The following is a 24312-nucleotide window of genomic DNA, read 5'->3' on the forward strand; positions in this document are numbered from 1 at the left end:
GCAAATCTTCTACATCCTTGTACTCCAGCCACGTAAACATACAAGTTAGAATTCCATTACCTTTCTTGAATATTTCATGCACCTCTGAGACATTTTCAAAATCTATGCACCCGAATCCCTAAGTTTCTTTGGGATCACCATATTTAACTTAATTCTTTCTGGAGATCTTTTCTTGACTAAACTGGATAATCTCGTAGCTGCTTCCACTGAATTCCACAACAGTTTTGAACACTTGGTTTGTCAATATTCCTCTGTAATATTATTCTATATTCTACACTGCCTACAATGCCACCTAACTTTGTGCTATCAGTAAATTTGGCTGTATGACTTCGAACCCCATGAACCAAACTCATTCATTCTAACGAATGGGTGGCCTAACACATATTCTTATAAGACACTACTGGTCACATCTTGCCCATTATCCCGACTCACAATCCATTCACAATCCTGACGTGGAACTATAATCACCACTTTTTCAGTTTCGCTGTCAAAATCCTGGATCTTCTGCTCTTAAACACTGTTGGTGTAACTGCACCAAATGGACTGCAGTAGTTCAAGAAGCATATCACCATCAACTTGTCAGGAGCTACTAGGAATGGGCCATAAATTCTTGCTCGGGCAACATAATTCGATATCCACAAAATAATTTGTTTTTACAACGTCATTGACTAAAAATGTAACTAATGCATAACATGGATCCATTCTCTCACCTTGGACAGTTCATTTGAAGTACAAGTAATCCAAGGCAAGTCTCTTGTGAGGACATGGTCTCAATTTAAAGCAGGATCACAGACTAATGTAGAAATTAAATGCTCCAAGCAAGGAGCTCACCCTGCTGTAATATCAAATGATTAGCCTTAGGTTCCAAGGAATGAAGTGAGAAGATTACATTTATTGTTAATTACAAACTAGAAGAGAAATAAAATAAAATGTCATGATGTGGACAACACTGGTCATGGTCAAATTCGTTTTCCTCTACCATTTACACTAAAGAAAGTAGTTGTGGCAGAGGTTTTAGATGCAATCACTTGTACAATTGATAGCTCAATGATTTGCTTTGAATAAATATTAATATCAACCACAGTGTGGAACAAGAACCACATGTATAGAACACTAGGTAGTGATGGCAGATCCACTTTATTGATTCACTTTCAATCTGGGAAGATACGACATTTACTAAAATTTTACTCATAACTTGCTATGATGGGATACAAACTAATAACCTCTACGTTGCAAGTGCACACAAGGTAGCTTACATATACAGCTCCACTTCAATTTGTGACTCGCCACATGTGTAAGAAATAAAAACAAAGTCTAAATAAGTTAATTCTGGCATTTGTCTCTGTCACCTTTGAGTTGAACATCTCAACAGGCCGTTTCATAGGGCAGTTAAAGCAATTCTGCAAATATCTGCAGTCATATGGAGATTAGACTGAACAAGGTTGGCTGATTGCCCTCCCTAAAAGACATTAGTGAAGCAGATGGTTGTCAAACTACTCAATGTTAGCTGTTCAGGTCACCATCACCAAGGTTCATTTCCATATTTAACAAATGAATTCAAAACTCCCTCAACTATAGTGGTGGGATCTGAAACCATGTCCTCAGAGCATTATTCCCAGGTTTTTGGATGAAAAGGTGACATTACTACAATACAATCATTTTTATTGTACCTATTGTTATTCTATATCTAAACCACTGATTTTTTTTTAGAAAATTATTAACAGACAATTTGTACTAACAACTATGAAATTAAATAGCATCTTTAAGTTGATAAAATATCAGAAGCATGATTTTACAGTTGAACTGCCCGCTTAAAGATTGTGTCAAATTAATCTTGTAACTCCCAAGGTGCTTTCTCAGACCTAAGCATCTCTTCTAATTTAACATGCTCTGGATTAGACTAGCTTAAATTTCTAAATCTGATTAAGATGCTCAGTGTAAATTAAAGAAGTGGGAATCCCAATATAGTTTTTCTGGGATTTCTCATATTGTAGTTTCTTCTCACCAACACAATCTCAAATACATGGTGTTATTTACTTTTGAGCCAAATTCTCAGCCATTCTCAAGTTTTGCCCTGTTTCAATCATAGATTTTTAAACGTTTTCAAATGTCTTGAGATTAGTCGGTTTCAACAACTTTTGACAGCATCTTGCTTCAAATGAGCTTCAAATCTTGCTCAAAACAAAAAAAAGTTTTTCTTCAGGCTCTTTAACCCTCTCAATCTGTGTTGGCTGCTGTTTGAGATTTTTAGTTTATTTGTAATCTATAGCTTTATGTCTATTACTTTATGTAGGAGACTGTCAGCCTTTTAAAGTGAGCACATTCTCCCAGTCTAATTTACTGGGATTGTTCAGTAACTCCCTCAAAGTTACCAAAGTGCCACAAATCTTATTCATTTTCTCTACAGTACATGGTGAAAGAAATCACCCATTTCTAGAGAATTGCTTGTTTCCTTTTTTTTAATCTGGTTAATCTATCTTTAATACTGGATCACAAATTTTCTTTCTTGTCTTGGAAAAATAAATGTTTAAAATGTGTTATTTCTTATCCTTAATAGCGTACTTTAGGCTTCTCTAACTACCTTCTTACACTTATGGAACAGGGCCATATCTCAAGTCAGTTTATATTGCAAATTTAAAATGAGTGAATGGCTTGGTTAAAATAGAGTGAATGTTTGAAATTATCTACCCATAGAGATAGTCAAGAATATCAGTGAGCAAAAACCAAAGCTGTTCACAAATATTGGGAAATTTAGGCATTAGAAGACCTTTCCCTGCACTGCCATTCGTCATGCTCTTAATTTAATAAATAATGACACTTCAGGGTTCAGATAATGTTTATAACTGGTAAACTGTTCCTCCAATTGGTGAACATAATGTGACCACCTCCAATAAAATTGTTGCCTTGGAATCACTCCCGGTTTCTCAGTTATATACCTACTTCGCAGACTTAAAGAGCATTAAAGCAAGTCAAATGGTGTGCTGTTTTATAACAGGAACGGCATATTTTTATGGTTCAACTAATTGTGGAGTCTTTAAATTACGACAGCCAAAATGGCCTGACATTATAAGAACTTAATTGCCACTTGTTTAAGAAAGTTTGCAGACTGTCAGATGCTTGTAAATTTCAAGTTTCACATCAGACAAAAGCTACCAGAATCTAGTGTTTTTCTTTCAAGTAGTTTCTGGCAGTCAGAAACTGATATTTTGAGCTGAATTCTCCCTGTGGAGTTAAGCATATGGGAAGCCAAATTCGACCATTATTCAGGTAATTCTAACAAAGCAAGCTTAATGGTAACAGAGACAACAAGACAGAACAAATTCAGAAAGTGCGAAATAACTCAATATCCAGCTTGAACTTTGTTTCTGACTTGACATAAGTAATTGATTATTTTTCATTTGATCTGTTAAGTATAATTATGCCCTATGTTATTATACATAGCAAATAATTTCACCACATTGTCTTTACAAGATTTGTGTTAGATCAGTTGGCTGGATGGCTGGTGTGCGATGCAGAATGGCATCAATAGCCTGAGTTTAATACCTGGCTGAGACCTCCTCAACTTTGCCCAAGATGTGGTAACTCTCAGGCTAAACTCACGACTAGTCATATTTCTTGAATGACAGAACAGCCCAACAGTTTGTTGGGATTATGACTACTTTACTTTCACTGCACAACTGATGGAAGCCAGTAGCAAGTAGAATGCTGCTGTTCAACAATGAGTCGTTGCTGTTTTTCATAATGCATGCAAATTCAATTTCCATCACCAGGTGAATTTGCAACACACCCAGCCACTGTTAAAGTGGAAATGTCACAGTAGCAAAATAGTACACTAATGTGAAACAATAATCCATCATTTGCCTTATTTCTACTGTCTGCATAGATTTACAAGGGTTTAACCCTTCAACTAATGGCACATCATTACAGCTGACATGATTCCTTTAGATAAAAAAAAACTCCCATTCAAACACTTTCCAAACATCGACTCGGACTGCCATAGTGTTAAAGGTGGAGAGGAATTTCTTAAGTGTGTACAAGACAATTTTCTGATTCAGTATGTGGATGTACCTACTAGAGAAGGTGCAAAACCTGACCTACGCTTGGAAATAAGGCAGGGCAGGTGACTGGGGTGTCAGTGGGGGGAGCACTTTGGGGCCAGTGACCATAATTCTATTTGTTTTAAAATAGTGATGGAAAAGGAGAGACCAGATCTAAAAGTTGAAGTTCTAAATTGGAGAAGGGCCAATTTTGACAGTATTACGCAATAACTTTCAACAGCTGATTGGAGGCAAATATTCGCAGGTAAAGGGATGCCTTCAGAAATGAGATAACAAGAATCTAGAGAAAGTATATTGCTGTCAGGGTGAAAGGGAAGGCTGGTAGGTATAGGGAATGCTGGATGACTAAAGAAATTGAGGGCTTGGTTAAGAAAAAGGAAGCAAACATATATCAGGTATAGACAGGATAGATCGAGTGAATCCTTAGAAGAGTATAAAGTAGGAGTATACTTAAGAGGGAAATCAGGAGGGCAAAACGGGGATATGAGATAGCGTTGGCAAATAGAATTAAGGAGAATCCAAAGGGGTTTTACAAATATATTAAAGGACAAAAAGGGTAACTAAGGAGAGAATAGATCAGCAAGACGGCCTTTGTGTGGAGCCACAGAAAGTGGGGGAGATACTAAATGAATATTTTGCATCAGTATTTACTGTGGAAAAGGGTATGGAAGATATTAACTGTAGGGAAATAGATGGTGACATCTTGCAAAATGTCCAGATTACAGAGGAGGAAGTGCTAGATGTCTTGAAACGGCTAAAGGTGGATAAATCCCGAGGACCTGATCAGGTGTACCAAAGAACTCTGTGAGAAGCTAGAGAAGTGATTGCTGAGCCTCTTGCTGAGATATTTGTATCATCGATAGTCACAGGTGAGGTGCCGGAAGACTGGGAGGTTGGCAAACGTGGTGCCACTGTTCAAGAAGGGTGGTAAAGACAAACCAGGGAACTATAGATGGGTGAGCCTGACCTCAGTGGTGGGCAAGTTGTTGGAGGGAATCCTGAGGGACAGGATGTACATGTATTTGGAAAGAAGAAAGTGAGGACTGCAGATGCTGGAAATCAGAGCTGAAAATATGTTGCTGGAAAAGCGCAGCAGGTCAGGCAGCATCCAAGGAGCAAGAGAATCAACTTTTCAGGCATGAGCACTTCCTGAAGAAGGGCTCATGCCCGAAACGTCGATTCTCTTGCTCCGTGGATGCTGCCTGACCTGCTGCGTTTTTCCAGCAACACATTTTCAGCTATGTATTTGGAAAGGCAAGGACTGATTAGAGATAGTCAACATGGCTTTGTACGTGGGAAATCATGTCTCACAAACTTGATTGAGTTTTTGGAAGAAGTAATAAAGACGATTGATGAGAGCAGAGCAGTAGTTGTGATCTATATGAACTTCAGTAAGGTGTGTGACAAAGTTCCCCATGGAAGACGATTAGGTGAGATCTCATGGAATACAGGGAGATCTAGCCATTTGGATACAGAAATGGCTCAAAGGTAGAAGACAGAGGGTGTTGGTGGAGGGTAGTTTTTCAGACTGGAGGCCTGTGACCAGTGGAGTGCCACAAGGATCAGTGCTGGGCCCTCTACTTTTTGTCATTTACATAAATGATTTGGATGCGAGCATAATAGACACAGTTAGTAAGTTTGCAGACGACACCAAAATTGGAGGTGTAGTGGACAGCGAAGAGGGTTATCTCAGATTACAACAGGATCTGGACAAAATGGACCAATGGGCTGAGAAGTGGCAGATGGAGTTTAATTCAGATAAATGAGAGGTGCTGCATTTCGGGAAAGCAAATCTTAGCAGGACTTATACACTTAATGGTAAGGTCCTAGGGAGTGTTGCTGAACAAAGAGGCCTTGGAGTGCAGGTTCACAACTCCTTCAGGATGGAGACGCAGGTAGATAGGATAGTGAAGGCGGTGTTTGGTATGCCTTCCTTTATTAGTCAGAGTGTTGAGTACAGGAGTTGGGAAGTCATGTTGCGGCTGTACAGGACATTGGTTAGGCCACTGTTGGAATATTGCATGCAATTCTGGTCTCCTTCCTATCAGAAAGATGTTATGAAACTTGAAAGGGTTCAGAAAAGATTTACAAGGATGTTGCCAGGGTTGGAGGATCTGAGCTACAAGGAGAGGCTGAACAGGCTGTGGCTGTTTTCCCAGCAGCATCTGAGGCTGAGGGAGGACCTTATAGAGGTTTACAAAATTATGAGGGGCATGGATAGGATAAAAAGGCAATGTCTTTTCCCTGGGATCGGGGAGTCCAGAACTAGAGGGCATAGGTTTAGGGTGAGAGGGGAAAGATATACAAGAGACCTAAGGGGCAACTTTTTCACACAAAGGGTGAAACATTGCAACATTTAAGAGGCATTTGGATGGGTATATGAATATGAAGGGTTTGGAGGGATATGGGCCAGGCGCTGGCAGATGGGACTAGATTGTGTTGGCATATCTGGTCGGCATGGACGGGTTGGACCGAAGGGTCTGTTTCATGCTGTACATCTCTGCAACTCTATAATTTCAATCTACGCACAACTATAACTAAGTGATCACAGATGTTGTTTTCCAAGTTCAAGAGAACTACTCATGAAATGTTTGATAAGCAATTGTTCTTTAAACCAAAAAAAAGTAGAATCATGCATCAATCAACACAAAACAACAAATTAAAACTTTACCAAAATATATTTCACTTTATATAGCTGTGTTGTGCACTAACGCAAGTAAGTAAGAGATCATTAAAAACTTGCTGGAGGGAGACAGCAATTTACCAATCTTCAACTTCCCCAAAGGAATGAAAATAAAAAAACTTCTGAAGTTATCTGATCAAGACCAGGTGTTTCTGCATGCTAAAAGATAGGCAGAGGTGGGAAACAAGAGAAATTATTTAGACCTTCAGATTTAATCCTCACCATAAAAACAAGGCTTTTGGAATACTGGTCACGGGTTGGTTGGGAACACATATGCCTGAGTCAGAGAGAGATTGTTTTATGATGAGAAACAATTAACAACGGATGCCGAATACTTGAACCAAAAACAGAAATTGCTGTAGATAGTCAGCAGGTCTGGCAGCATCCATGGGCAGAAGGAGACTCTGAAGAAGAGTTAACTTATTTGAAAAGTTAACTTGGCTTTCTCTCCACAGATGCCACCAAACCTGCTGAAATTTCACCACCAATTTCTGTTTTGATTTCAGATACTTTTTCTGAACAGGTTAACTAAAAATTTATTATACAGTTCTGGAAAAGATGAATGTAAATCCTTGCCTTAAGGCCCACAGATAGGGACATGACCATCTTATCACACAAACTCCGATACTAACCCTTCGGCCGGCACAGTGGATGTGGTTACCACTGTACCTCACAGCACCAGAGTCTCAGGTTCAATTCCATGCTCACATGGGTTCCTCTGAATGCTCCAGTTTCCTCCCACAGTCCAAAGGTGTGCAAGTTAGGTGGATTGGATACTCAAATTGTCCATCCTGTCAAGGGATGTGCAGGCTAGGTGGATTCACCACAGTTAATGTGGTGTTACAGTAATAGGGTGGGAGAGCTGAGTTTGGGTGGGATGCTCTTCAGAAAGTCAGTGCAGACTCAATGGGTCTAATGACTTCTTTCCACATCGTAGGGAGTCTATGATTGTACACCCCCGATGGTTGTGGATTCGAGCTGTACTTCACTATATTAACACAAAGTCAAAGTACAGAAATCAAACTCCAGCGTAGGACCAAGGAAGTGTGTCAGAGATGCCACCTTTCTGATGAAGCGTTAAAACTAAGGTCCTGGTTACCTCTCAGGTGTACATAGAAGACTATATGCTACAATGGGCTGCCATATTTCCTGCACAGGGGTCGTACTCCAATTGTACTTCAGTTGTAACAGACTTTGAGATGTCTGGCAGTTGTTAAAGTCTCATGTAATTGCAATTCTTTTTTTCTCTAACATATAGTCCTAGGTTTCCTAAGTCCAAGTCATGCCTAATTGGAAGGATACAAACTAACAACCAAAATCTCCTTTGAGAGCTTAGTTACATTAACCATCTTATGCTAAATGTGTTCTCAGATCTTTCAGAACACATGAATTTCATTCCCAAATCAATATATAAGGACATTCGCAAGTAGTTTAGAAGTGATTGGTGTTGGTAACAAGGCAAAGCAATTAGAGTGTGTTTTCTATGTCTAAGTTGCAATCGTATGCTGTTCATGTCAAATCTGCATGGTCATACTAAATTACATGCACTACATGTTACAGTACCGCAATTACAGGAAAATTGACCATGCAATTAAGTCCAAATTGTAGATCATGAATTTTAACACTGCAACTTGAACATCACCAGTCATAGAGCTGGAGTATTGCTGGAACAAAAAGCACCATTGAATCTGAAGATTTTAAATTACGCAGTTCTGTAATTTGCATCAGCAGGTCATGCTCTGGAGAGGGCACAGTGATCTTGCCAAGAGAGAGAATGTAAGATTACCAGTCACATCTCTCATTCTTTCTGCATAGCTCTATAGCAACTAAACCTCACTTCCATACAATTATTCCTACCTCTTGCATTTGTCTATCAGCCAAGAGGTTTTCATTGAATGTCATTCTTAAGGTGCTGTTGTCCTCATAACTGTATCTCTTTTTAATTACACATGTTTCTCTGTCATAATGGGCATCGTGGTAAACTAAACTGGTGGAAAGGATTGAAAGCCTTTGCCTAAGAACAGGAACAGGCGATTCAGCGCACTGAGTCTGTCTCACCATTCAATTTGATCGTGGCAGATCAACACTTCAATACTTTTTAATCTGTCGCATCCTATTAACACTGTATGCCACTGGTAATCAGAAATTTATAAACCTCTACTTTAAATATATTCATACACTGAGCATCCAGAGACTTTTGTTGTAGAGAATTCCAAATGTTCATAACCCTCTGAATAAAATAATTTTGCCTCATTATGGACTCAAATGGCATGCCCCTTAATCTTTTTCGGTTGTGTCCCAGTTTCCTGATTCAGAGGATGCATCTTACGGCTTCGACCTGTTTTTCCTTTTAAGTATTTTCTAAGCTTCAGTGAGATCACTTGTCATTCTTTGAAATTATTTAGAATACAGTTCGTCCCATCTCTGTTCCTAGGACAGTCCACCATCCTAGGAAGAAGTCTGGTGAACCTTATTGCATTCCCTCTGAAGTAACAACATTTTTCCTGAGATAAAGAGACTAAAACTAAACATAGTACTCCGGGTGTGGTCTAACCAACACTTATGCAACTGAAGCAAGACATCACCACTCAAGTAGGTGTTCATTCACTTTCCCACTCCTTGTTTATAACAGATGATGAGCAGCAGACAAGGAGGTCTAGCCATTATATAAAGACTCAGTCCATAAAAGAGACAGTTACTAACATAATCACAAGTCAAAGAATAATCAACATCACAAGTGCCAAAGCTGGAACCCTGTCACAAATGAGTTTGTTTGCATCTTCCTTACTAGTTCTTTTATTATTTCACTCTTAAGTCTCTCACACTAATTCCTTGAACGTAACAACCTGATATAATATAATGATCTGGTAAATGCGTGCCATTAAAACTATAACTTAATTGTTGACCCTTTCCCCTTTTCAAGGTACAATATCAAATTTGGATGCGAGCGCAGGGAGATAAATTATTAAGGCTTTCATCACCATCGCAAAAGTCACTTGCTGACGTTATGCCAATCACTAAAGAAAATGATGCACCAACATCTGTTTAGATGTTGAGTTTATGTGGAGTGGAATGGGCAATTTTCAAAGCATAAGACAACTGAAGCAGGTAGAGGTGATAAGGAAGAACAAGAGTAGAGATAATTGTAGGGCTTATACCCTAGATCTGTTAAAGCAGGCAGCATGACAAATGGGATGAATAAACTACTGTTAATCATGAAGTGGCTGCAGATATTTTCTAATCAATCTGTTCAGTGATGTTATTATACACCTCTGGAGCAGGTGAGACTCAAAACCAAGCCTTGTGATTCAGAAGTATGCATACTACCATTGTGCCAAATGAGCCGTAGGGAATGGCTGTACATTTGCTAAAATGAACAACTCAGCTTCCACTGCAGGATTCCAGCACCAGGGCACATGAACATCCCTTGGCAAAGCTGAAATGAGAACTTGTGCCAGCTCCAAACTTCTCCAGTGGACACCTAAGAAATCAGTCCAGTGATCTCCTAGTGTATTATCCAAAACAGAGGTAAAAGTTCTGAACTGCAACCAAACAGCAGAGTCATGCAATAGGAATTGAAATTGCTGTTGTGTGTCAATAGCGATTGCATCTGGACCTGTCCAGCCAAATGCACCTCAGAAAGCAGGCTGGCACGGCCATTTCAGCAGATACAGATTTTTAGAGTTTGCTGTCTTCAGAGAGCAAGCATTAGATCTGAGAGGTTGACAACGACAATTACCTCAGGATCCCCTAAGTGAGCCTCAGTAAACCTCTGCCTACCATATTACACCTATTGATCAACACCTTAGAACAGGGATAGGTTTAAGAACTCTTTAAACAGGCAGTTAGGTGCATATTGAGGTAATAAGTTCTTTGAAAATCTATCCCAAAGCCATTAAAACCAGATTACATTCAGTCTTTGCATATAAATTGTAATGCTGGCTTGTCTGCTGCACAGGGAGATTCCTCATTTCTGAGCTGATTTTTGGAAATGAGATTGAAGAATTGAAATAGAGATTGGACATAAGTCAATGTAGCTGAACACACATCGCTCCTCAAAGACTCAGTATTGAACAGCTCTGACTACAGATAATTGCTTTCCCACCATACTCTACGCCAATGTCTTCTCCATACTGACAGCCCTGCTGTCATGTTAGCAGCATGTGTTTTTTTTCTGCAAAGCTAAATTATGCAGCAGTGAAAACATGATAATCAAATAGGATACTCCTTCAAATCTACTTGAGAGGATGCCATCAGGCCTATCAATTCATCTCACTTGGTCTTTCAGGAAGTCAATGAGTTGATCAAAGAAAACTATAGGCCAGCCAATGTTAGCAATATGGTTTGGATGCCTAAAAAGAGTCATAAGCCAGATTGTAAAGTGCTTCAAAGAGCCACATTTTTATGCAGAGAAAAGCAGAGAGGCAAATGTATAACCATATAACATAAATGCACGAAGGCAGTTGCCAGGAAAAGAAGGCACCCATCTGCATGCTCCAGTGATGGTCATCATTTAACAGCTGAAACTAATAATATGTTTCCTAATTCATGAAGCCAACAACAGGGAAAAATAGCAACTGAAGATCCCGACAACTGAGGGAATTCTGCAATCCGTGCAAATACACAATCCATTACTTTTGTTCTGGACGTCCTATGGAAGTGAGAAAACTGCTTGCACTGACAAACAAGATACCAATTGTTGATTTAATTCAAACATTGTCTTGACAATATAGAAGCCAAGGGAAATGCACTACCAGTTGACTGTTAAATGCAGTGCTGCATAAGCTGGAATAGTTAGTTGCAGGTCTTCTTGCGAGATGCTACAATTTGTCATGAGTTAACTTTTTACAATTTTCGCATCTCAAACCTTCAGGTTAGTTATTTCTGAGAACAGATTAAGGCATTGCCTCAGGGGTAAGCTTCTTAATGTGTAGAGCTCATTACTAAGTATTTTAGTGATCAAGGTTTTCATTAGTTAGAGATCAGTGGATTGATCATGGCAAGGCAACAAGAACCCTATTCCATGTGAAATCTCTAGGATCCTTCACACATCCTAGATAACCACATGCATATGCTCATGAAACACTACTATTTGTTCCCATTCAAGCTCAAGAGTCTGGAAAACACAGTGGTTAGCACTGCTGTCTCACAGTGCCAGGGACCCGAGGTCGATTGCAGCCTCGGGAGACTGTTTGCGTGGAGTTTACACATTCAAAAATGTCAAAATAATAATTACGCCAGACTGGAAGCCAACTTAAGTCAGTGAGCCCTGGCTTGATGGATTAACCTGCCAATAGTGTCCTCCATAGCTTTACTTGTAATGATGGACATAGAGTAGTCAAATTGAGTATCATTAAAGTGTCAGTTTCCTACATCTAACCCAGGACACATATTTGGAATCAATAATGGCTCATCCTTCACAAAATCAGAGTGAAAAACACAGAGTGCCCAAAACCAAGTGAGAAATAGAGCTGCTACCTTTTAGCTGTGCCACTGAACACATTTGAGCGTTATTGGGTGGGAGAAGGGAAATACATTTTTACATTTTGCTCATGGAAATTTTACCCTGCAGCTGAACATCCTTAAAAGTTGTGCAAACTCCGGAAGTCACAAATACTAGAACAAATCACAGCTGTGATATCTTGGGAGAGGTAATTAGAACCGCAGGAACAACAAGCATAAAACAATTTGAGAAGTGCTCTTGTGGCATAGTGGTACTGTTCCTCCCTCTGAAACAGGAAGCCTGGATTCAAGTCCCACTTTTTCCAGACATGTGCAATAATATCCCTGAACAGACAGATGAGAGAACATGTGAAGTCAAGTTTCTCTGGAGTACAATCAAAATTTGTTATTTGCAACAGTTGAAAAATAACTGCACATCGCAGATGAATAATAAATGCACATCATCTCCAGCTTTCCATTACAGATGAGCAATAAATCCTGGCCTTGTCAGTGACATTCACATCCCATGAATGAATAAATAAAAAGTGCATTCATGCAAAATTCATTTACATATCAGGAGATTGCAAGTGGTCATTTCCACCACCTCAAGCAGGATCCCACCAATAAGCACATTTTCCCCTGAAAGTCTTTGTCAGCATTCCACAACGACAATTCGCTCCAGGACATCCTGGTTCACTCTTCCTCTGACCTCAAGTTTCAGTTGCCTGCTACTTCAACATACCACAGTATTCCCATGCCAGTATTTTTGTCTCAGGCCTGCTATAGGACTACAATGGGCTGAAAACAGGCTGGACGAACAAACCTCCTCTCCTGCTTGGAGACCTTATAACCTACAGAACTCACCTTCAAGTTTAACAATTTTAGAGCATTAACATCTCCTTCAATGTCTATTCCCACCCCCACACCCCAGGTTGAGTTATGTTGCCTTCAGCACAGCCAACTCATACTGGAGTTACTTATAGCCCCCATTATCACCTACCCAGTTTCTCTTAGCGTTACTGGATCATAGAGATATATAGCACGGAAACAGAGCCTTCAGTCTAACTCATCCATGCCAACCAGATATCCTAAATTAATCTAGTCCCTTTTGCCGGCACTTGGCCCTATCCCTCCAAGTCCTTTCTATTCATATACCCATCCAGATGCCTTTTAAATGTTGTAATTGTACCAGCCTCCACCACTTCCTCTGGCAGCTCATTCCATACACGTACCACCCTTTGCGTGAACCGGTCGTCCCTTAAGTCTCTTTTAAATCTTTCTCCTGTCACCCTCTAAACCTATACACTCTAGTTCTGAATTGAACCAATCCAGGGAAAAGACCTTGTCTATTTACCCTATCAATGCCCCTCAGGATTTTCAATTGTTCCTTTTCCTTTCCTGTCAACAATTCCTGCTATAAGTTCTGAGGAAGGGTCAGTTGACTCGAAATGTTAAGTTTATTTTCTTTCCACAGATGCTGCTTGAACCTGCTGAGTTTCTCCAGCAATTTCTGCTTTTGTTTCTTTCAAGTTGACTCCTCCCACCAGTTACATTCTACGACCAAACCAGGCTGTTTTCCCCCAAGATGAGCATCTGCCCACGTAATCACATTATCACATCCGTAACAGCCCTGTCTCAGTTCATCTGCTGCCGAAATCCTAAATAATTTGTTACATTGCAATAGTGAACAATGCACTCTGACTGGATTCTCATAGTCTCCCCTCTAAGTTTAAGATCATTCAAAACTCCGTTGCCCCAACTTACCTTGAACCAAGTCCCATTCACCCATCATTGCCTGCACTGATCAACGCTAGCTCACAGTTGAACAGTTAAAATTGATTTTAAAATTCTCATCTTCATTTCAAACCCTTTCATTTTAGATAACATCTACATCAATCTTCACTTGCCAACCACACTCATCCCTGATTCACGCTGGCTCCCAGCCCACACAGCTTGCATTTAAATCCATCCATAATTTTAACCCTTTGCAATTATAACTTGCTCCCAGAACCAAATTCCTAGCCTCTTAAATTTCAATTCACTGCTCGTGCTTTCTTCTGAATCCTCTCCAAAGAATTGCATTCTACGCAAGGAGTTAGTTCAGCTCTTAAATCATCAACACAATCAGGTTGATTAGCTTGGTTGATTAAATATTAACTAAATTACTTGTGAAACAGCTACATAAATATTGAAAATTTCAACGAATGATTGAAGAGTGGTCACACAAAATCATATTCCTTTTTAATGGTTAAGGAGGGAAATTCTTAAACTACCTTAATCGTTAGCTGCTTTGTTTCAATATTCATTTATTTACACAATCTACATGGGAAGGCTTTTCTTTAACACACAGAATGGCTCAGATTGGTCTATGAACTGGATGAAAATGCAGTGACTACATTAAATAGGGGCACAAGACCATTTGACCAATTGAGACTGCTTTCTACTTAATTTGAACATAATTGATCATGGGTTTTAACTTTACTTTCCTGCTCACTCCATGTAACCTTCCACGTGAAAAAATCTCCCTAACTCATGCTTAAATGTTTCATTAAATCACAGTGGACACAAATGTCATGTGGATGTACTTAGCAATTTCTTTGCTAAAGATCAATTGAAACATATTTGTTGGGTTTTGCCAAGTCTGAGAACTTTTGCATATTTGGTCTTTAAATGTAAACAGTGCAAGAATTCGAACTGGATTGAATTGAAATAAGCAAATTGTGAATTTGAAAATGTGTCATTAATGTAATAATCATTTGATCTCCTCTTTTTGCTTTCATTATTGACATTCAGGGTAACCTTAAAAATATACTTCTGGTTGAAAAGGGCAATATCATTTCACTACGGGAACTTGAATCTATTCCTGAGGAAGGCAGATAGTCACTTGTGCATTTCATATTCACATGGCAATCCAATGACTCCAAACATTGGGCAGAGATGTCTTCATAAACAGACAGTCTTAAACAATGGTCTTCAAAAGTAGTTTTTCTTTCTGTTCTTTGCTACATACAATCAGTCCTGTAACAAACTGCAAGGAACTTTCTTCTCGAATCTGTCTATTATGACAGTTTGCTGAAGTTTAGACACATGATATCCTCTAACAGAAACCTTCTTCTCATGAACAGAACATCAGCTCCACATAACTCACACCTGTACATGCCTATGTGAATAATACGAAAAAGAGAGTCAGTGTCATGTATCTCTGTGCAAAAATGACTAGACTAAGGGATATAAAAAGATTAGATTGTACATCTTGTGAAAAAAAGGTGATTTAGTAGTATGTAAGACTCATTTAAAGTTTTCTGCAATCTCGCCTTAACCCACTGGAAAATGACAAATCCTGATTATTCTTGCACTATTCATCACAAGATCAACTTCGAGATTTGCATCAAGCTGAAAGAAAATGTGATGACAGATTTTGAAACACCTTACTATTCTGACAAAGACTTGTTGTCTCTATCAGATATGCTCAAATGCCTCACCTTTGCTTCTCTACAGGATAATTTCCAACAGTATGTTCTGTTATTTTTCAAGAAAATATATTCACTGAGATTCACCACTAAAATTTTCTTCTTGATTCCCAGAGTTGAAGAATACTAACTGGTGAAGTAGCATCCAATGGATACCTGTGCAACTTCATGAAACTCGCACACCTCTGTTTTGTGATAATCTGCACATCTATGATTACTGTTCAGGACTGCAACAAGAATTACACTGTTGGTCCACTTCTGGGAATGCCATGTAAATGTGAAGTAACATTCTGGGGCATTTTCCATTTCAGTGAAAGCATTTACAAGCAGCTCCAGACCACACAATATACATTCCACAACTGTACATGATTTACAAGTCAATTTATAATTAATCTAATTGATTAATCAACCCTCACTGAAATGCTACTGTATCCAACAAAAGGCAAGTGCTTCTTATAAAAATATTTGCTGTGTCCTCTGTTGTGGAAGGATACTATAAACTAAAAAAGTAATTCCACTGAACCTCTGGAATTATCCACCCAGAGGGCTACATGAGCATGGTAATTCAGTATGCTCAGATAATAGATTTTGGACACTAATCACATGATGGGATATGAAGATAGCGTGGAAAGATTGTAACGTTCATGTTGATATTCAACCACAACCTATGCTGGAACAGGCCTGAGAGGCTGAATAGTCTATTCCTGCTCCTATCGTCTTATGACCTTATAGAGGTTTACAAAATTATGAGGGGGATGGTTAGGATAAATAGACAAAGTCTTTTCCCTGGGGTCAGGGAGTCCAGAACTAGAAGGCATAGGTTTAGGGTGAGAGGGGAAAGAGGGGAAAGGAGGCGGCACGGTGGCACAGTGGTTAGCACTGCTGCCTCACAGCGCCAGGGATCTGGGTTCAATTCCCACCTCAGGCGACTGACTGTGTGGAGTTTGCACGTTCTCCCCGTGTCTGCGTGGGTTTCCTCCGGGTGCTCCGGTTTCCTCCCACAGTCCAAAGATGTGCGGGTCAGGTGAATTGGCCATGCTAAATTGCCCATAGTGTTAGGTAAGGGGTATATGTAGGGGTAGGGGTAGGGGTATGGGTGGGTTGCGCTTCGGCGGGTCGGTGTGGACTTGTTGGGCCGAAGGGCCTGTTTCCACACTAAGTAATCTAATCTAATCTAATATCCAACTGTCCAATCAAGTAGGGAAGAAATAGAGCCACAACTTCAAAAAAAAGGATGGCAACACATCAGACATCTGATGATACTGTTCTCTCTGGGGCCAACATTTAAATTTAACCTAGATTGGTATCTATGGGGTAAAGTGTTGAATATTTTACATTGCCTCAATCTGTCTCACAGTTATGATAACTCAGTACTAAATTATCACTTTCAGAGATTGAGTTCATGAAGGAATTGGCAAAAAATGGTTTTATAGTTAAGTTTGAGCAATTTGTAAAAATACTTTTTCTCTTTGCATCACTTTCATAATCTCCAAGATTTTGGAAAATTACATGCATAATTCATATTTTTAATGGCGAAGGGTTCTGATTCCATCAGCTACATTTCTCAGTGCAGAGTGGTAGATGTGATTTTTATGGACTTCAGTAAGGCATTCGACAAGGTTCCCCATGGGAGACTGGTTAGCAAGGTTAGATCTCATGGAATATAGGGAGAACTAGCCATTTGGATACAGAATTGGCTCAAAAGGTGAAAGACGGGAGGTGGTGGCGGAGGGTTGTTCCTCGGACTGGAGGCCTGTGACCAGTGGAGTGCCACAAGGATCGGTGATGGGTCCTCTACCTTTTTGTCATTTACATAAATGATTTGGATGCGAACAAAAGAGGTACAGCTCGTAAGTTTGCAGATGACACCAAAATTGGAGGTGTAGTGGAAGCCAAAAGGTTTACCTCAGATTTACAACAGGATCTTGACCAGATGGGCCAATGGGCTGAGAAATGGCAGATGGAGTTTAATTCAGATAAATACGAGATGCTGCATTTTGGGAAAGCAAATCTTAGCAGGACTTACAGAGTTAATCGTTAGGTCCTAGGGAGTGTCGCCTAACAAAAAGACCTTGGAGTGCAGGTTCATTGCTCCTTGAAAATGGAGTTGCAGGTAGATAGGATATAGTGAAGAAGGTGTTTGGTATGCTTTCCTTTATTGGTCAGAGTATTGAGTACAGGAGTTGGGAGATCATGTTGCGGCTGTACAGGACATTGGTTAGGCCACTGTTGGAATATTGCATCCAATTCTGGTCACCTTCCTATCGGAAAGATGTTGTGAAACTTGAAAGGGTTCGGGAAAGACTTACAAGGATGTCACCATGGTTGGACGATTTGAGCCATAGGGAGAGGCTGAACAGGCTGGGACTGTCTCCCTGGAGGCTGAGGGGTGACCTTATAGAAGATTACAAAATTATGAGGGGCATGGATAGGGTAAATAGGCAAAGTCTTTTCCCTGGGGTCAGGGAGTCCAGAACTGGAGGGCATAGGTTTAGGGTGAGAGGGGAAAGATATAAAGAGGGGCAACGTTTTCACACAGAGGGTGGTACGTGTGTGGAATGAGCTGCCAGAGGGAGTGGAAGAGGCTGGTACAATTGCAACATTTAAGAGGTATTTGGATGGGTATATGAATAGGAAACATTTGAAGGGCTATGAGCCGGGTGTTGGCAGGTGGGACGAGATTGGGTTGGGATATCTGGTTGGCATGGACAGGTTGGACCAAAAGGTCTGTTTCCATGCTGTACATCTCTATGACTTTAAGATGAATCTCAGATGTTAGATCTTTCTCTCTCCACAGATGCTGCCTGAACTGCAGAGTATTTCCAGCATTTCTGTTTATATTTCAGATTTCCAAATATCTGTAGTACTTAGTTTTTCCACTGACTTTTCGAAGCTCAATGAAAACGGAAATTTACCTTTAATTCGGGGACTATTCTGAACTTGAATTGTAGAGATGGAAAAAATCTTATTTTTACCATATATACTATGGTGTTATTTGCTTTTTTTAAATAAAAGCATGATACCCTGTATTCCATAACATGTTCTGTACTTGTTTTTAAACAATGCTTTAACTTGACACATACAGAAGTTTTAACTGGCAACATTTACCTCTTGCATATTAACTTCAATTATTCCTGAAATTAATGCTTAAAGTACACTTCCTTTTCAATAATCTACAAGTTCATCATCCTACTTAGCTAATTTGATTCCCCACATTGTCACACAATGATGGCTATGATGAGTGCCTCCTACAGCTTCTACCGACTAAAAATCATGACCCCATATTTCACTGCTGCAAAAATTTGAGAAGATACACCACATTTGAAGTTAGGCAGCAAACAAACAAAGCTTTTTATTTTTTCAATATCAACTATCCATTTTACCATTTCCCGAGTCAGGCGCAATAACCTGAAAAAATTGCAAATCATCAAGCCAAATCTATTCCATTCCACTTTAGATTTCATGCCCTTCATCTATAATCATTGATGCTTTAATCGCAGTTAAAGCTGCAAGAAAGAAGTCACCTTTCCCGAATGTGATAATATTTCGCAACAACTCTTGAGGACTTGAGAGGCAGAAAATATCTTCAATGTAAATAGTTAACATAATGAAAACTCGTCAGGTGGAGCCAAGCGCTATTTCAGGGGGAAAAAAACGATTTTTTTTTAAAAACAACAAGATACCAGACAACGAATTTTTCAATCAAGAATCAACAGAAATACTCTCAACGAACGATCGCAATGGAAGTCAAATGATGTAAAAAGTTTAATATGTGCAGAAACATTTTCGAACATTTGAATATCTTAAGTGCTCAATAAATTTAGAAAAAAACTGCGGTTTTTAAAATATTAACGCAGAATTTAAAAAAGATATGAAAATCAATGGATTAAACCGACAACGAACATGCAATAACTTAATGAATAAATCTGTCGTTCAATGCTTCGATATACAAAGCAAAACCTTGGAAGTTGAATGCGTCTACATTCTATACAGCCCAATAATCAATACAAATACTGTGAGCAAATCATCTGCTTCTAAAGGTATGTCAAGGGAAATAGCACGTCGCCATTCTCACAAAATGCTTAACGAAAATCCATTATTTTTGCCACTTGCTCTCACTTTTCGTATAAAGTGTGGATCACCCATTAGACTAATTCCTAATCGCTACCTTATCGTGTGGAACAAAACATGAGCTGAAGGAGGAATCGAGGGTGCACGGATATACAAAAGCAAGACAAATAACCACAAGAAACGGTAGCGATGCTGTTGGACTTGTTTCTAAAACGCAAGAATCTCCACCCCAAAGGGCAACCCCAGTTTGTTCACCGAGCGAATAATTTACCTGATCAGCACAAAGAAGAAGACATGATAATAAATCAATTTATTCAATAAACAGAGAGGGACTCGATTGTCTTAAGAAACTGCAAGAACACAAAGAAACGTTCATTCCTGATTGTAACTAAAATTAGCCAAGAAAACCACCGAGCCTTGACAGATCCGTGAGAAATCGTAATGCCAGGACGACAGTGGACTTCTGATTCATCATTTCGAGGAATATTAGTAATTTTCAATTTCCAAAACTAAAATAGAAGCCAGTACTTCCCATTAAAAAATGGCAGTAAATAAAGCAATTCAATTTTCACAGAGGAGGAAAATGACGGATAAAGATAGTTTGGCGAAAGTAAACACACCTCGGATGGTACGAAGCTGCTCCAGGTCTGTGAAGATGCAGTGAATGAGTGAGTGGAAACAGCGTGAGTGAAATGGACCTCAATATGTGGAGCCTGCAGGAGGGTGGCGACGGGCGTTCAAGCCTGGAGGAATCCCCTGAGTCTGATTCAGGACACAACACGGGACCGAGGGACTTTCATCTTCAACACTGGCGGCTCATCGCTTGCCGGAAAAGTCTCCATTCACGGAATGTGAATTCGTGCATCTGGGCAAAATCGGAACGCCACATTTGCGCGAAGCTCCGAATGGGTCACCATCACAACATGAGAGTCCGGGAAAGCACCGCCACCGCCGCCGCCATATTGTTTCCGAGGGCGCCGCGAGGGGGGCGGGACCGACAGGCAGCCCGGGCAACCGTCAGCTCATTGGCCACCCTGCCCATCAGTCACAGCGGATTGCGGCCAATCGCCGATCGGCTGCGTGTGATGCTGCTGCTGCTGCTGCTGGTCTTCGTTGGAGCCCATTGCAAAGAGTGAGCGCGGCTCCTGCTGGAAGCGCTGGTGAACTCGAAATCAGGGCAATCAGTTCGCTGGCTGGCTTTCATAGAGACGGAGGGGAAAAAAAACCCTGCAGATGCTGGAATCCAAGGTAGGTACAAACAGGAGGCTGGAAGCTGCCGCGTTGCAAGCCAGGCAGCATCAGGAGGTGGAAAGGTCAACATTTCGGGAGTAAGATTAGTGTGGTGCTGGAAAAGCACAGCAGGTCAGGCAGCATCCGAGGAGCAGGAAAATCGATGTTACGGGCAAAAGCCCTTCATCAGGAACTTGACTCTAATCTCCTGCATCTGCAGTACCCACTTCTGCCCGGTTGATCTCGGGTGGAACTCTCCTTTGGGACGAAGGTACCTCGGAACGAGCAAGTGGCTTGCTCTTACTAAATGGATCCAATTCTACCGTGAGATCCCTGCTCCCAAAGCTGGCTCGGACGATCTATGGGACTTAGCAACAAGGGCAAAATTCTGGCCCGGCAGAGAATCCGAAATAAAACAGAAAGTAGCGGGAATATTCAGCTTGTCGGGCGGCACCCGTGAAGAGAGAAGTGCAATTCATGTTTTAACTGGATGATCTTTGACAGACGTTATCACACCCGCGTTGGAAATGAAACTCACAAGCAGTAAATGGGATCCAGAATTTTCATGGCATTGTGAAGCTGCCCCTACTCGATGATCAATTCTGAAAACAAAGATCGTTTAATTGTTACGATTTCAGCGTACACTTTTATGACTTTTAAAAATACCATACGTTATTCTGTAAGGTGCAATGTGAAGAAATAGTTATGAACCATCACAGTGTTCGTTACTTGTTTGAGCGTCAGACCACGGCTTGTGACAGTTATGTACACACAATGATAGTAGGTAATAAAGAAATTCTCGTTTTGTTACTGGTTACATTGTTAGCTCAACCTTGATTTTTTTTCTGTCTGGAGAGGGTTCATCATGGCATTACCAGATTATAAATGTTTTCACACTACTTAAATAATTTGGTGAGCATGGAACTGAGGTGAGGTTTGCTCTTACTAAATGGACCCAAGTGGATTTTTTAGATAAAATTTTTTGTCATAAGCTTATAGCAAAGTGTTCTAATGTTGTACACTATGTACACTGAATGTACAAACAAATATACAGTACATCACATTGAAGGTCATGCTTTAGTGACATTCTGAGGTTAAACTGAGTCACAGAAGTTCCAAGGGGCTTAATTTTAAATAGTTGAGTTAACTGCCCAATGTGAAGCTTTTATAATCCAATCAATCAAAAGAAACTTCTCCATAATTTGTTTCAGGGTAAACTATTCTTACCTTCCAGGGAGTCAGTTTAAGAGCATGGGTATGAATGTTTTCAGAAAATCCAATAGGTTACATAATCCTTCCATAGCTCCAGATGAAGTTTGTACATTAACTGTTCATGGCAACCTATATCCCAAAAATGTTTTACCCCCATCTTTGGAGAGTCAAATGTCACAGCTAGTTTCATGATCTAACTACCTAGCTACTGCTTGATGTACCTGGATTCAAATCTGCAGCGAATCAGCAAATATGGAATTAAAAGTTGAATGATGACCATGAAACCATTTTGAATTGTCAAAAAAAAATGTAGTTCACAAATATCCTTTAGGGAAGCTGTTGTGGTGGGGTTTTGACTTACTAGTACAGTAACATTAACACTACACCACAACCTTCCCTTTTTCAGATACTGGAAATCTGCTGTCATTATCAATGACAACCAGTATTTACCAGTGTGTAAATATATGTACAAATCCACGGTTCTGGAAGTAATTCAGATATTTAGACTGAATTACGAAAATCTGATTGTTTGACTGAAGTGGAGATCCCAAGTCTCTTTGCATTTCAGACTTCTGAACTTTCTCTCCATTTAGAAAATAGTCCATGCCTCTATTCTTCTGACCAAAGTTCATGATCTCACACTTTGCCACATTGTACTCCATCTGCCACTCCTTTGCCCACTCTCCTAACCTATTGAAATCCTTCTGCAGCCTCACCACATGCTCAAAGCTGCTTGTCCCTCTACCTAGCAAACCGAGCCAGCATGTAAGGTGTGTGTGTGTGTGTGTGAACTCTCTCAAGGGGAGGTCATGCCTGACAAATCTGCTAGAATTCTTTGAGGAAGTAACGAGTAGGTTAGACCAAGGAGAGCCAATGGATGCTATCTACCTGGACTTCAAGAATGCCTTTGACAAGGTGCCGCATAGGAACTGTGTGAAATAAGGGCCCATGGTGTTAGAGGCTTGGTCATTGAGTACATTTAAGACTGAAGTAGATAGGTCCTTGAGTATCAAGGGTTTTGGGGAGAAAGTGGGAGAATGGGGTTGAGAAACTTATCAGCCATGATTGAATGGCAGAGCAGACTTGATGGACTGAATGGCCTAATTTCTGCCCCAAGCCCTGTGGTCGTATGGTCAAGCTGGGAATAACCTGAATGTGTTTCCTAACTCCCCATCTTGTGCAACTTCCAAAAGTTTCATGTCTGAAACGGTGTTTCACATTTTCACCCGATTTGTCACTTTTGTGAAGTTCTTGGAACAAAATAATAAGTTTCCGTGAGAAGCCTTCTGAATCAAAACTACAAAATGTTGTTAAAACATTGCTTCTTGTGTTCCCTTTTGAGACTCCTTCTGCTGGTACTTTTCTAACAACCATAGAGGCATCATTGATTTCTAGTTTGCCTTTAGAAACCTCATGATACACCTTGAACATGTCAGAATTGCTGGACTGGAATACTGACTTGCAGTATCAGCAAGAGATCAAATGAAATAACAACCTGAATCTGTTTAGTAACTTTAATTCGAATGTCATGAAATAAACCTAGATACTTTACCTGTAGACGCAAAGCTAGAAAGGGAGTGATGAGGAGCAGTCATTGAAATCTTTCTTTGTGGAGGTTTTATAATGTTCAAGAGGTTCAGGGAAGAAGTTTCTGAAAGTACAGCCATTAAGAGGGAAGGATGGAACAGACAATATTTTCAAATTTGAATAGTACAATTTTCAGAGGCATTCACAAGTTAAGTGGAGTGCGCAGAGATACAGTGCAATATGGACACATTGATTCATCTATTCAGTTACTGATATGCACACATGAAAGTGAGATTGGAAGATCAGTAAGGTGAGGTGATGTCACCTTACACATGGTCTGGGTAAAACAGTCTGAAACTTCTGTGGTCCCACTTGGCTCTGAGATTAATGTACCCTCCACATTCTTAAATGAGACACAGTTCTGTTTTTGACCCATTGTGCAGAATGTGTACTGAGAAATCCCCTGTTGTGTCCTCGCTGTTCATATTATTTTCCTGAACATATTGGGAATAGATTAGCTTTTCTTATAAGATCAGAAATGATTAGTTTCCCTTTGATAACATCAGGATTCATTCAGTGTGCTCCAATTACTACTTTTTGCTTCAACTATTTCTACCCA

General features: G+C 40.0%; 1 protein-coding gene across 1 annotated transcript in view; it reads right to left on the reverse strand.

The window, feature by feature from the left end:
- tiam1a (TIAM Rac1 associated GEF 1a) overlaps positions 1 to 20700 on the reverse strand; it is a 301399-nt gene extending 280699 nt beyond the window's left edge. Inside the window, exon 1 of the mRNA XM_060833501.1 lies at positions 20345 to 20700. The gene's annotated coding sequence lies outside the window, so the exon portion shown is untranslated. The remainder of the gene's footprint in view (positions 1 to 20344) is intronic.
- Between the last annotated feature and the right edge of the window lie 3612 nt (positions 20701 to 24312).

This window comes from Hemiscyllium ocellatum, chromosome 12 (assembly GCF_020745735.1).
Source record: "Hemiscyllium ocellatum isolate sHemOce1 chromosome 12, sHemOce1.pat.X.cur, whole genome shotgun sequence".
NCBI classification, from domain to species: domain Eukaryota; kingdom Metazoa; phylum Chordata; class Chondrichthyes; order Orectolobiformes; family Hemiscylliidae; genus Hemiscyllium; species Hemiscyllium ocellatum.